Raw genomic sequence first — 9,796 nt, forward strand, 5'->3', positions numbered from 1 at the left:
GTAAGCTTTTGTGGGCTACAGCCCACTTCATCAGATGCATGGAGTGGAAAATACAGCATCCGAAGCCCACAACAGCTTATGCTCAAATACATTTGTTAGTCTCTAAAGTGCCACAAGTATTCCTGTTCTTTTTGCCTAGATCAGAGAGTCAGCTGTCAGGATGGAGAATAGAAACCACAGCTATGACTATAGACTCATAGACTCTAGGACTGGAAGGGACCTCGAGAGGTCATCGAGTCCAGTTCCCTGCCCTCAAGGCAGGACCAAATACTGTCTAGACCATCCCTAATAGACATTTATCTAACCTACTCTTAAATACCTCCAGAGATGGAGATTCCACAACTTCCCTAGGCAATCTATTCCAGTGTTTAACTACCCTGACAGTTAGGAACTTTTTCCTAATGTCCAACCTAAATCTCCCTTGCTGCAGTTTAAGCCCATTGCTTCTTGTTCTATCATTGGAGGCTAAGGTGAACAAGTTTTCTCCCTCTTCCTGATGACACCCTTTTAGATACCTGAAAACTGCTATCATGTCCCCTCTCAGTCTTCTCTTTTCCAAACTAAACAAACCCAATTCCTTCAGGCTTCCTTCATAGGTCATGTTCTCAAGACCTTTAATCATTCTTGTTGCTCTTCTCTGGACCCTCTCCAATTTCTCCACATCTTTCTTGAAATGCGGTGCCCAGAACTGGACACAATACTCCAGCTGAGGCCTAACCAGCGCAGAGTAAAGCGGAAGAATGACTTCTCGTGTCTTGTTTACAACATACCTGTTAATGCATCCCAGAATCACGTTTGCTTTTTTGGCAACAGTATCACACTGTTGACTCATATTAAGCTTGTGGTCTACTATGACCCCTAGATCTCTTTCTGCCATACTCCTTCCTAGACAGTCTCTTTCGATTCTGTATGTGTGAAACTGATTGTTCCTTCCTAAGTGGAGCACTTTGCATTTATCTTTATTGAACTTCATCCTGTTTACCTCAGACCATTTCTCCAATTTGTCCAGATCATTCTGAATTTTGACCCTGTCCTCCAAAGCAGTTGCAATCCCTCCCAGTTTGGTATCGTCTGCAAACTTAATAAGCATACTTTCTATGCCAATATCTAAATCGTTGATGAAGATATTGAACAGAGCCGGTCCCAAAACAGACCCCTGCGAAACCCCACTTGTTATACCTTTTCAGCAGGATTGGGAATCATTAATAACTACTGTCTGAGTATGGTTATCCAGCAAGTTATGCACCCACCTTATAGTTACTGTTTCCCCCTCCTCACTGAGCAGTGGGCCTACCCTGTCCTTGGTCTTCCTCTTGCTTCTAATGTATTGATAAAAAGTCTATCTGGCAGTTTCCAGAGGAACACACTGCCCTTTGGAGGAAAAGTGGTCAGTGTCAGCAAGCTCTACCGAAAGGAGGGCTGTAGGGAAGAAGCCAAGAAATTTGAGTGGGTGAAATGCATGATGGGAAAGAACAGTTACTTACTTTAGTAACTGTGGTTCTTTAAAATATGTTGCCCATGTATATTCCACTTCTGGTGGTGCGTATCCATCCCATAGATGAGATCAAATTCTTTTAAAAAGCAGCATCACTTAGGGATGTGCTTGTGTCCTGCATGCCCCGTGTGTTCCATAGCCAAGTGCATAAAGGGCAAAGCAGCTGAAATCGCTAGACAGAATTGGGTGTTATAGAAGACAATTGCCTCCTGTTACCAGATTTGCCCAGTTACTCTTCAGGGGGTGGGGAGTGGGGTAGTCTGTAAGTCTGTCAGTGTGCTGCTTGTGTCACTTGTGTTTTCATATGGAGCTCTACTTCTCCCTGCTGCAAGTGCCCTCCCAATGGAGCTCTCCTGCAGGACCTAGGTTCCCCAGGGCTGGGTTCCTCCAGCCCCAGAACCAGATGAACACACAATTAACAGAGCAAGTCTGAGCGGACCGGGTCAATCAACACTTTCAAGCTGATCCCCACCCCCTTATATGCCCGTGGGCTCAATAGGCTGGGCCAAACAGCACATTCAAGCTGCATTCCTTATATGCCACAGGTTCAGCACATCTCTATCCCCACTTTCATGTTACAATTGTACTAGTAGTAACCCATTCGATGAGCAAACCCCACAGTATTGTTGGGCACTGCAGGGATCTTTAGCTTAGGTAAAAGAAGCGTTGCTGCAGAGTAACTGGGGAACCAAAAAACATATAAGAGCAAAGTTCAGAGAGAGAGAGAGAGAGAGAGAGAGAGAAGCAACCAACTTAACCGTAAAAGTTATTTATTGAATAATAGTGATAATGACACAAGGAGAGCCTAAACCAGGGGTTCCCACCGCGGCACCCATGGGGGCATCTAAATGCGCCCGCGTCATGGCAGGCAGTCAGGCATCCACCAAAATGCCGCCAAATTTCTCTGGCATTTCAGGGGCGACGCCTCTCGATGATGCCGCTTGCTGCTGACAACTGCGTCATTGAGAGGCATTGCTGCTGAATTTCTCTGGCATTTTAGCGGTGATGTCTCTTGCCGCTGCTTGCCGCCGACAAGCGACATCATCGAGAGGTGTCGCTGCCGAAATGGCCATGAATGAATTGGACAAGTTTGGTATTGTTGGCCACGGAGATTAACAGGAGAGGGGCTCGTCATGCATCTCCTTATGTCCTCTTCTGAAAAAGTATCCTCTGGACTCACGGTTGGAGTAATTTGGATCATAGCCAGGAGAGTGTGGTAAGTACACGGGCAACATGTCTCCACTTTGCTCTGATGCAGAGGAGGAGAAAATACATTTCCTTCATAAGATAAGCCATCCTTCTTGGAGTTCTAGAGGATCCTGAAGTGTCCTGTGCAGGAACTGAGGTGGCTGATACGGGCAGACGGCACTGGTACGGGCAGACGGCACCGGTACTAGGAATTTCTTTACAATGCCCAGCAATGGTGACTCTGGTTGTTTGGTTACTTCCAAGTCACGCAATACCATGAATCTTCCTGGTACAAAGGAAGTCAGTTCTAGGAGTGTTTCCCTCAACATTAGCTGGTTGCATGGTAGGTGTAGTGGATGAGAGTACAGAGCACTCCAATATTAGGTGCTAGTATAGAAAGGTACACATCGGCTCCTGACAGGCCGGTGTCCGGTGACCAATCAGTGCTCAGGTGTCAGTCAGCAGTACCTGATCCGGGCCTCAAAATGCCTGCCATTCTAGCTGGTGTCAGTAAGAGAGTGCTTCATTTCTTATCACTCCGAGCAGTGCTCTTCCCTCCCTCTCTCCTCAGAAGATTGCATTGAGAAGGGTTTGGAGGCTCTTGACAATTCCATAATCAGTATGTAAAGTCTGGAGCTTGGGGTGGCCCTGGGGCTAACAGAAGCAGTAGCAGACATGATCTGGTCCAGTTTCTTCCTTATATGGCACAGAAGAGGTATTCACAGATCTTTTCACAAGGAAAAACGGTTTTTGGAAGGATTCCCTCCCCTTTTGTGTCTTTTTTTTTTTAAAAGGCAATAAATTAAGCACTTAAGTGCTATATATGCTTCACTGAGGCAGATGCAGCATTTTGATTCTCCATCATTGATATGAACAGCTGCCTTGCAGGAGGGACTTTGATGGCAAGAACGAGAAGCTCGAGGTTGATTTAAACAAATCTATAGCTGGTAAGCTACAAACATTTTAGGCACAGTAATTATGACAGCACCCAAAGGTGCTGATCAGGACACTGTACAAACTAAAGGATAGACACGGCTCCTATCCCAAAGAATTTATGGTATAAAGGACTACTAAATGCAGGACTTAAAATAAAGAGACCACTGAATTCATTTTAAAAATCTTTATGTTAATATAAAATAATATTTTCCAGAGAAAGAATAAAACCAGAGTTTAAAAATTAGTGCAATTTTTTTCCAGATCTATGTGATAACACAGTCTTTACATTTGTTTGAAAAACAGAACATTTAGACACTGATATACAGTAAACCTCAAACCTGGCAGAACAAGTGGAAACAAAAGTAAAAGGTTTGGGAAAGTTACTTTATCAGACATCATTAATTAAGTAGCATTTGTTATTTGAAAAAAATTCCTAATCTATAACTGCTTAAATAAAACATTAGTATTGCTTTTACTAGTTGTCATGAAGTAAATGCTTATGATAGAAAACAGAATCAGAAAAAAATGGCCACATCATCGAGGTGGGCAACTGCATATTCTCCCAATCCTGCTAGGAGACCATCCACAAGTCTTTGGAAGGTAGCGGGTGCATTTTGCAGCCCGAAAGGAAGCACATTAAATTCATACACCCCTGCATGGGTGATGAATGCTGACCTTTCTTTGGCGGGTTCATCTAGTGGTACTTGCCAGTACCCCTTGGTTAAGTCTATTGTAGAGATGAACTGGGCATGTCCCAATTTCTCCAATAGCTCATTGGTGCGTGGCATTGGATAGTTGTCGGGACGAGTTACCGCATTTAGCTTACAATAGTCCACGCAAAAGCGTATTTCCCCATCTGGTTTGAGTACCAGAACCACTGGAGATGCCCATGCACTGGTAGAGGAGCAGATTATACCCATCTGTAGCATGTTTTGGATCTCCCGTTCTATAGCAGCTTGGGCATGAGGAGACACCCGGTAGAGTGGGGTTCTAATTGGGTGAGCATTACCTGTGTCAATGGAGTGGTATGCCCGGTCAGTCCATCCTGGGCTGACTGAGAACAATGGGACGAAGCTAGTGCACAGCTTCTTGATCTGTTGCTGCTGCAGACGTTCCAAGGTTGTGGAGAGGTTCACCTCTTCCACGCCACCATCACTTTTTCCTTCATAGTAGATACCTTCAGGCCACTCAGCGGCATCTTCTCCCTGGGCTTTAAACTAACAAACCTTTAAGTCTCTGGAATAAAAGTGCTTGAGAGAATTAACATGGTACACTTTAGGCTTTAGGGAGGAAGTGGGAAATGCTATGAGATCATAAACAGCTTGGACCGTGAATGGCCCTTCCCATGACTCCTCCATCTTATGGGCCTGTTGTGCCTTCAAGACCATAACCTGGTCTCCTACTTTGAAGGAACGCTCTCTGGTATGTTTATCATACCAGGCCTTTTGCTCTTCCTGAGCATCCTTTAGGTTTTCTTTAGCAAGCGCTAAAGAGTGTCGGAGGGTGCTTTGTAGGTTGCTTACAAGGTCTAGAATGTTAGTTCCTGGAGAAGGCGTAAACCCCTCCCATTGCTGCAACTGTAATGGCCCCTTAACCTCGTGGCCATACACAAGTTCAAACAGTGAAAACCCTGAACTGGGATGTGGTACAGCCCTGTAGGCAAAAAGCAACTGCTGCAACACTAGGTCCCAATCATTGGAGTGTTCATTTACGAATTTACGTATCATGGCCCCCAAAGTTCCATTAAACCTCTCCACCAGGCCATTGGTTTGATGGTGGTAAGGGGTGGCAACCAAGTGATTCACCCCATGAGCTTCCCACAGATCTTTCATGGTCCCTGCCAGGAAATTAGTTCCTGAATCTGTAAGGATGTCGGAGGGCCAACCTACCCTGGCAAAAATGTCTGTTAGGGCCTGGCACACAGTTTTAGCCTTGGTGTTGCTTAGAGCTACTGCTTCCGGCCATTGGGTAGCAAAGTCCACAAAAGTCAGTATGTACTGCTTTCCTCTGGGGGTCTTTTTTGGGAAAGGACCCAGAATATCCACAGCTACTCGCTGAAATGGGACCTCAATTATGGGGAGTGGCTGGAGAGGGGCTTTGACCTGGTGTTGGGGCTTTCCCACTCTTTGCCACACCTCACAAGACCGGACATAATTAGCAACGTCCTTGCCCATCCCCTCCCAGTGGAAGGACTTCCCCAACCGGTCTTTGGTTCTGTTCACCCAGCATGGCCACAGGGATGATTATGGGCTAAGCTTAAGAGCTTTCCCCGGTACTTAGTTGGAACTACCAAGTGTTTTTGAGGATGCCAGTCTTCCTGGTGTCCACCAGAAAGAGTCTCCTTGTATAAAATCCTTGTTCTACAACAAACCGGGATCGGTTAGAAGAGCTGAGAGGTGGTGAGGTGCTCCATGCTGCTGCCCAAGCTTTCTGAAAGCTGTCATCTGCTTCCTGCTCCATCTGGAACTGTTCCCTTGAGGCTGGAGATACCAGTTCCTCCTTAGACTGTGGACTTGGGCTTGGTTCCTCTGGAAGCGATGTAGGTGATGGGACTGTTTTCGCTGATGGTGAACCACTCTCCGCTGGTGCACTATGCGATATTTCAGGCTCTGTCTGAGCCTCTTGGGTAGGGTTATCTGCTGCTTCTGCCAGTTCAGGCCCGCTGGCGACCTCTGGCGTTGGGGTTGGAGACGGGTTTGCAAGCGCTGGTGTCAGTACTGGCAAATAGTTCTGGTGCTGGTTGCTTTTCCAGTTCCGGGTCTGGGACTGGAAGCACTGTGGCTGTTGCAGTCGTTAGCAGGGGATCCAGGTCCACCACCTCTGTCTGGGTCTCTGGTAACACAGACGGGGCCCTTGTGGACGGCTCAGGAACAGGGATGGGTCTGGAAGCTTGCCTGGCTTGGCTTCGTGTAACCATTCCCACCCTCTTGGCCCGCTTTACCTGGTTGGCCAAGTCTTCCCCCAGTAGCATGGGGATGGGATAATTGTCATAGACTGCAAAAGTCCACATTTCTGACCAGCATTTGTACTGGACAAGCAGTTCAGCTGTAGGCAAGTCTACAGATTTTGACATGAAGTGGTAAATTGTCACTTGGGCCTCTGGGTTAATGAATTTGGGGTCCACTAAGGATTGGTGGATAGCTGACAATTGTGCTCCCGTGTCTCTCCAAGCGATAACCTTCTTTCCACCCGCTCTCAAAATTTCGCTTTGCTCTGAGGGTATTTGAGAGGCATCTGGGCCTTTGGGTCTTTGATGTGATGGTGGTGTAATGAACTGCACTCGGTTGGGGTTCTTGGGGCAGTTGGCCTTTATATGTCCCAGTTCATTACATTTAAAACAGCGCCCTGCTGACTGGTCACTGGGCTGAAGTGGGTTGCTGGAGACTGGTGAGGTGGGACAATAGGGTGTCTGGGGCTTGCCTTGGGGTGTAGGTGGAGTCTTGGGTTGCCCCCGGTGATAGGGTTTATTTTCTGTTTGCCCCCTGGCATATTCGCTCCCCTTGCTAGTAGCTTTTTTCTTTTCTGCCACTTCAACCCATCTGGCTCCAATCTCCCCCGCCTCGGTTACAGTTTTGGGCTTCCCACTAGGATGTACCTTTCTGTTTCCTCAGGAACACCCTCTAAGAACTGTTCCATTTGCATCAGGAGGTACAGCTCATCCAGAGATTTAACATTTGCTCCTGATATCCAGGCATCCCAATTCTTTCCAATGTGGTAGGCGTGTTGGGTAAATGACACATCTGGTTTCCACCTTAGGGCTCTGAACCACCGACGGGCATGCTCAGGTGTTAGCCCCATTCTGATTCTAGTCTTGGTTTGAAAAGGTTTGTAATCGTTCATGTGTTCCTTAGGCATTTCAGCCGCCACCTCTGCTAAGGGTCCACTGAGCTTCTTCCTTGGCTATTTCTGCATTAATTAGTTCCATCCGTCTCCTATGTTCCTTGTCTCTTTCTATGGCTTCTAGTCTCGCCTGTTCCTGTTTAATGGCTTCCTTGGAACTCATTGTTCCTGCTTTCTTGTGCTGGCTGCCCCCTCTGCAGCTTACTGCCTGGAATGCTGCAGCTCAGGCTGCTTCCTCAGGGCTGCTTGGTTAACAGAGATTTTCTAACTAGCTGTGCCCGAGAGTTAGAAAGAAAAAAAACAATTCATTTGTAAATGCCTTTTGCTGGTGTCTGCTGGCTCACAGCTTGAGCCTCCTTTTAACAAAGACCCTTGTTAAAAAACTTAACACCTCTGCCCTTAGGCTGCTATCCGAGCAGCCAGAAAGGAGAGAAAAAAAAACCTCGCTGGCTTTGATTTTTAAATCCAATCCTCTCAGCCTGCTTTCAAGCAGCCAGAAAGGAGAGAAAATAAAAAACTCACTGGCTTTTGGTCCTAGAAATCCCACCGCTGTACACCATGTCAAGGTATTTTTCCCACTTTGAACTTTAGCGTCCTAAAAGTGGGGACCTGCATGTACCCTTCTAAGCTTAATTCCTAGCTTAGATCTGATAGTGCTGCCACCAGCCAAAAATATAGTGTTTTGGCACACTTCCTGTTCCCCCAAAATCTTCCCTGGGGAACCCAAGACCCAACCCCCTTGGGTCTTAAAACAAAGAGAAATAAACCATTCCCCCTCCTTTCCCCCTACCAGACTTTCCCCTCCCTGGGTTATCCTGAGAGATTACACTGATGCAAACTCCTTGGATCTTAAAACAGAGAGGAATTAACCTTTCACCCCCTCTTCTCCCCCCACCAATCCCTGGTGAGCTCAGACCCAATCCCCTTGGGTCTTAAACAAGGGAAAAAATCTATCAGGTTCTTAAAAAGAAAGCTTTTAATTAAAGAAAGAAAAGTAAAAATTATCTCTGTAAAATCAAGATGGAAAATGTTTACAGGGTCCTCAGCTCATATAGACTAGAGGGACTCCCTCCTCCCTAGCCTAAGATACAAGTTACAGCAAACAGAGGTAAAATCCTTCTAGCAAAATACACATTCACAAGTTAAAAAAACAAACATAAGACTAATCCGCCTTTTCTAGCTAATACTTACTATTTTGAACATAAAAGACTGTTTCAGAAAGATTGGAGAAACCTACGGTGCATGTCTGGTCCCTCTTAGCCCCAAGAGCAAACAACGAACAAAAAAAACAGCACAAACAAAGACTTCCCTCCACCAAGATTTGAAAGTATCTTGTCCCCCCATTGGTCCTCTGGTCAAGTGTCAGCCAGGTTCACTGAGCTTCTTAACCCTTTACAGGTAAAAGAGACATCAACCCTTATGTATCTGTTTATGACACAAGCTTTTTTGGGGCAGGAACTGTCATTTACTGTATGTGTGTAGAGCAGCTGGAGCAATGGGGGCCCATCTGATTGGCCTCTTGGAGCTACTATAATAGGTATGTTCATTTATAATTATGTACCATAATCTCTGTGGCCTCCTCTTGGATCTGATTGCAGGTCTGGGGACTAAATTCTTAAATGAAATGGCCAGTAAATGTATAATTGTAAAGTGCCCTTGGTGATGGGAGCTAAAAAAGAAAAAAAAAATCTTTTCATGGAGGACAATGGAAGTTGATTGCTCAGAGAATGCGGCATCAGGCTCAAATGTAAGCCCTCAAAACATTAATTGCAACAAAAATGATGCATTCAAAACGTTTAACACCTATTGTAAAAAGATCTTTTGCATTCCTGACTACCAGATTTGTAGAAAATCTGGTTTTACTGGCTATTTTTCATGACAGAGGATGCAGCAGGAGGGAATCTATAATTGATTTTTTAGGAAGAACCAGGAGAAAATGAGAAATTATAACTCAGGAGGAAAAATCTGACAAATCTTTGCTGATGAGTTGAAGAAACCAGTAGAGGGGGCCCTAGTAGAGTTTCCGGGTTAGGACTCTGGCATCTAAAGCTCTTATGTAGCTGTTTGAAGGTGTGTTGATTTTGCTTGTAAACTTTGTCCTCCGCCAGTGTCCGCAGCAAGTGGATGAGCAGGGCTATGCCTGTTGATTTTGCTTGTAAACTTTGTCCTCCGCTAGTGTCAGCACCAAGTGGATGGGCAGGGCTGTGCCTGTTGATTTTGCTTGCAAACTTTGTCCTCCGCCAGTGTCAGCAGCAAGTGGATGGGCAGGGCTGTGCCTGCTGCTATCAGGTTTCCCTCTACCCCAGTCACTGCTCCCTCTTACAGCTGCAGGGGTGC

The sequence above is a fragment of the Gopherus evgoodei genome, chromosome 8 (genome assembly GCF_007399415.2).
Source record: "Gopherus evgoodei ecotype Sinaloan lineage chromosome 8, rGopEvg1_v1.p, whole genome shotgun sequence".
Taxonomy (NCBI): Eukaryota; Metazoa; Chordata; order Testudines; family Testudinidae; genus Gopherus; species Gopherus evgoodei.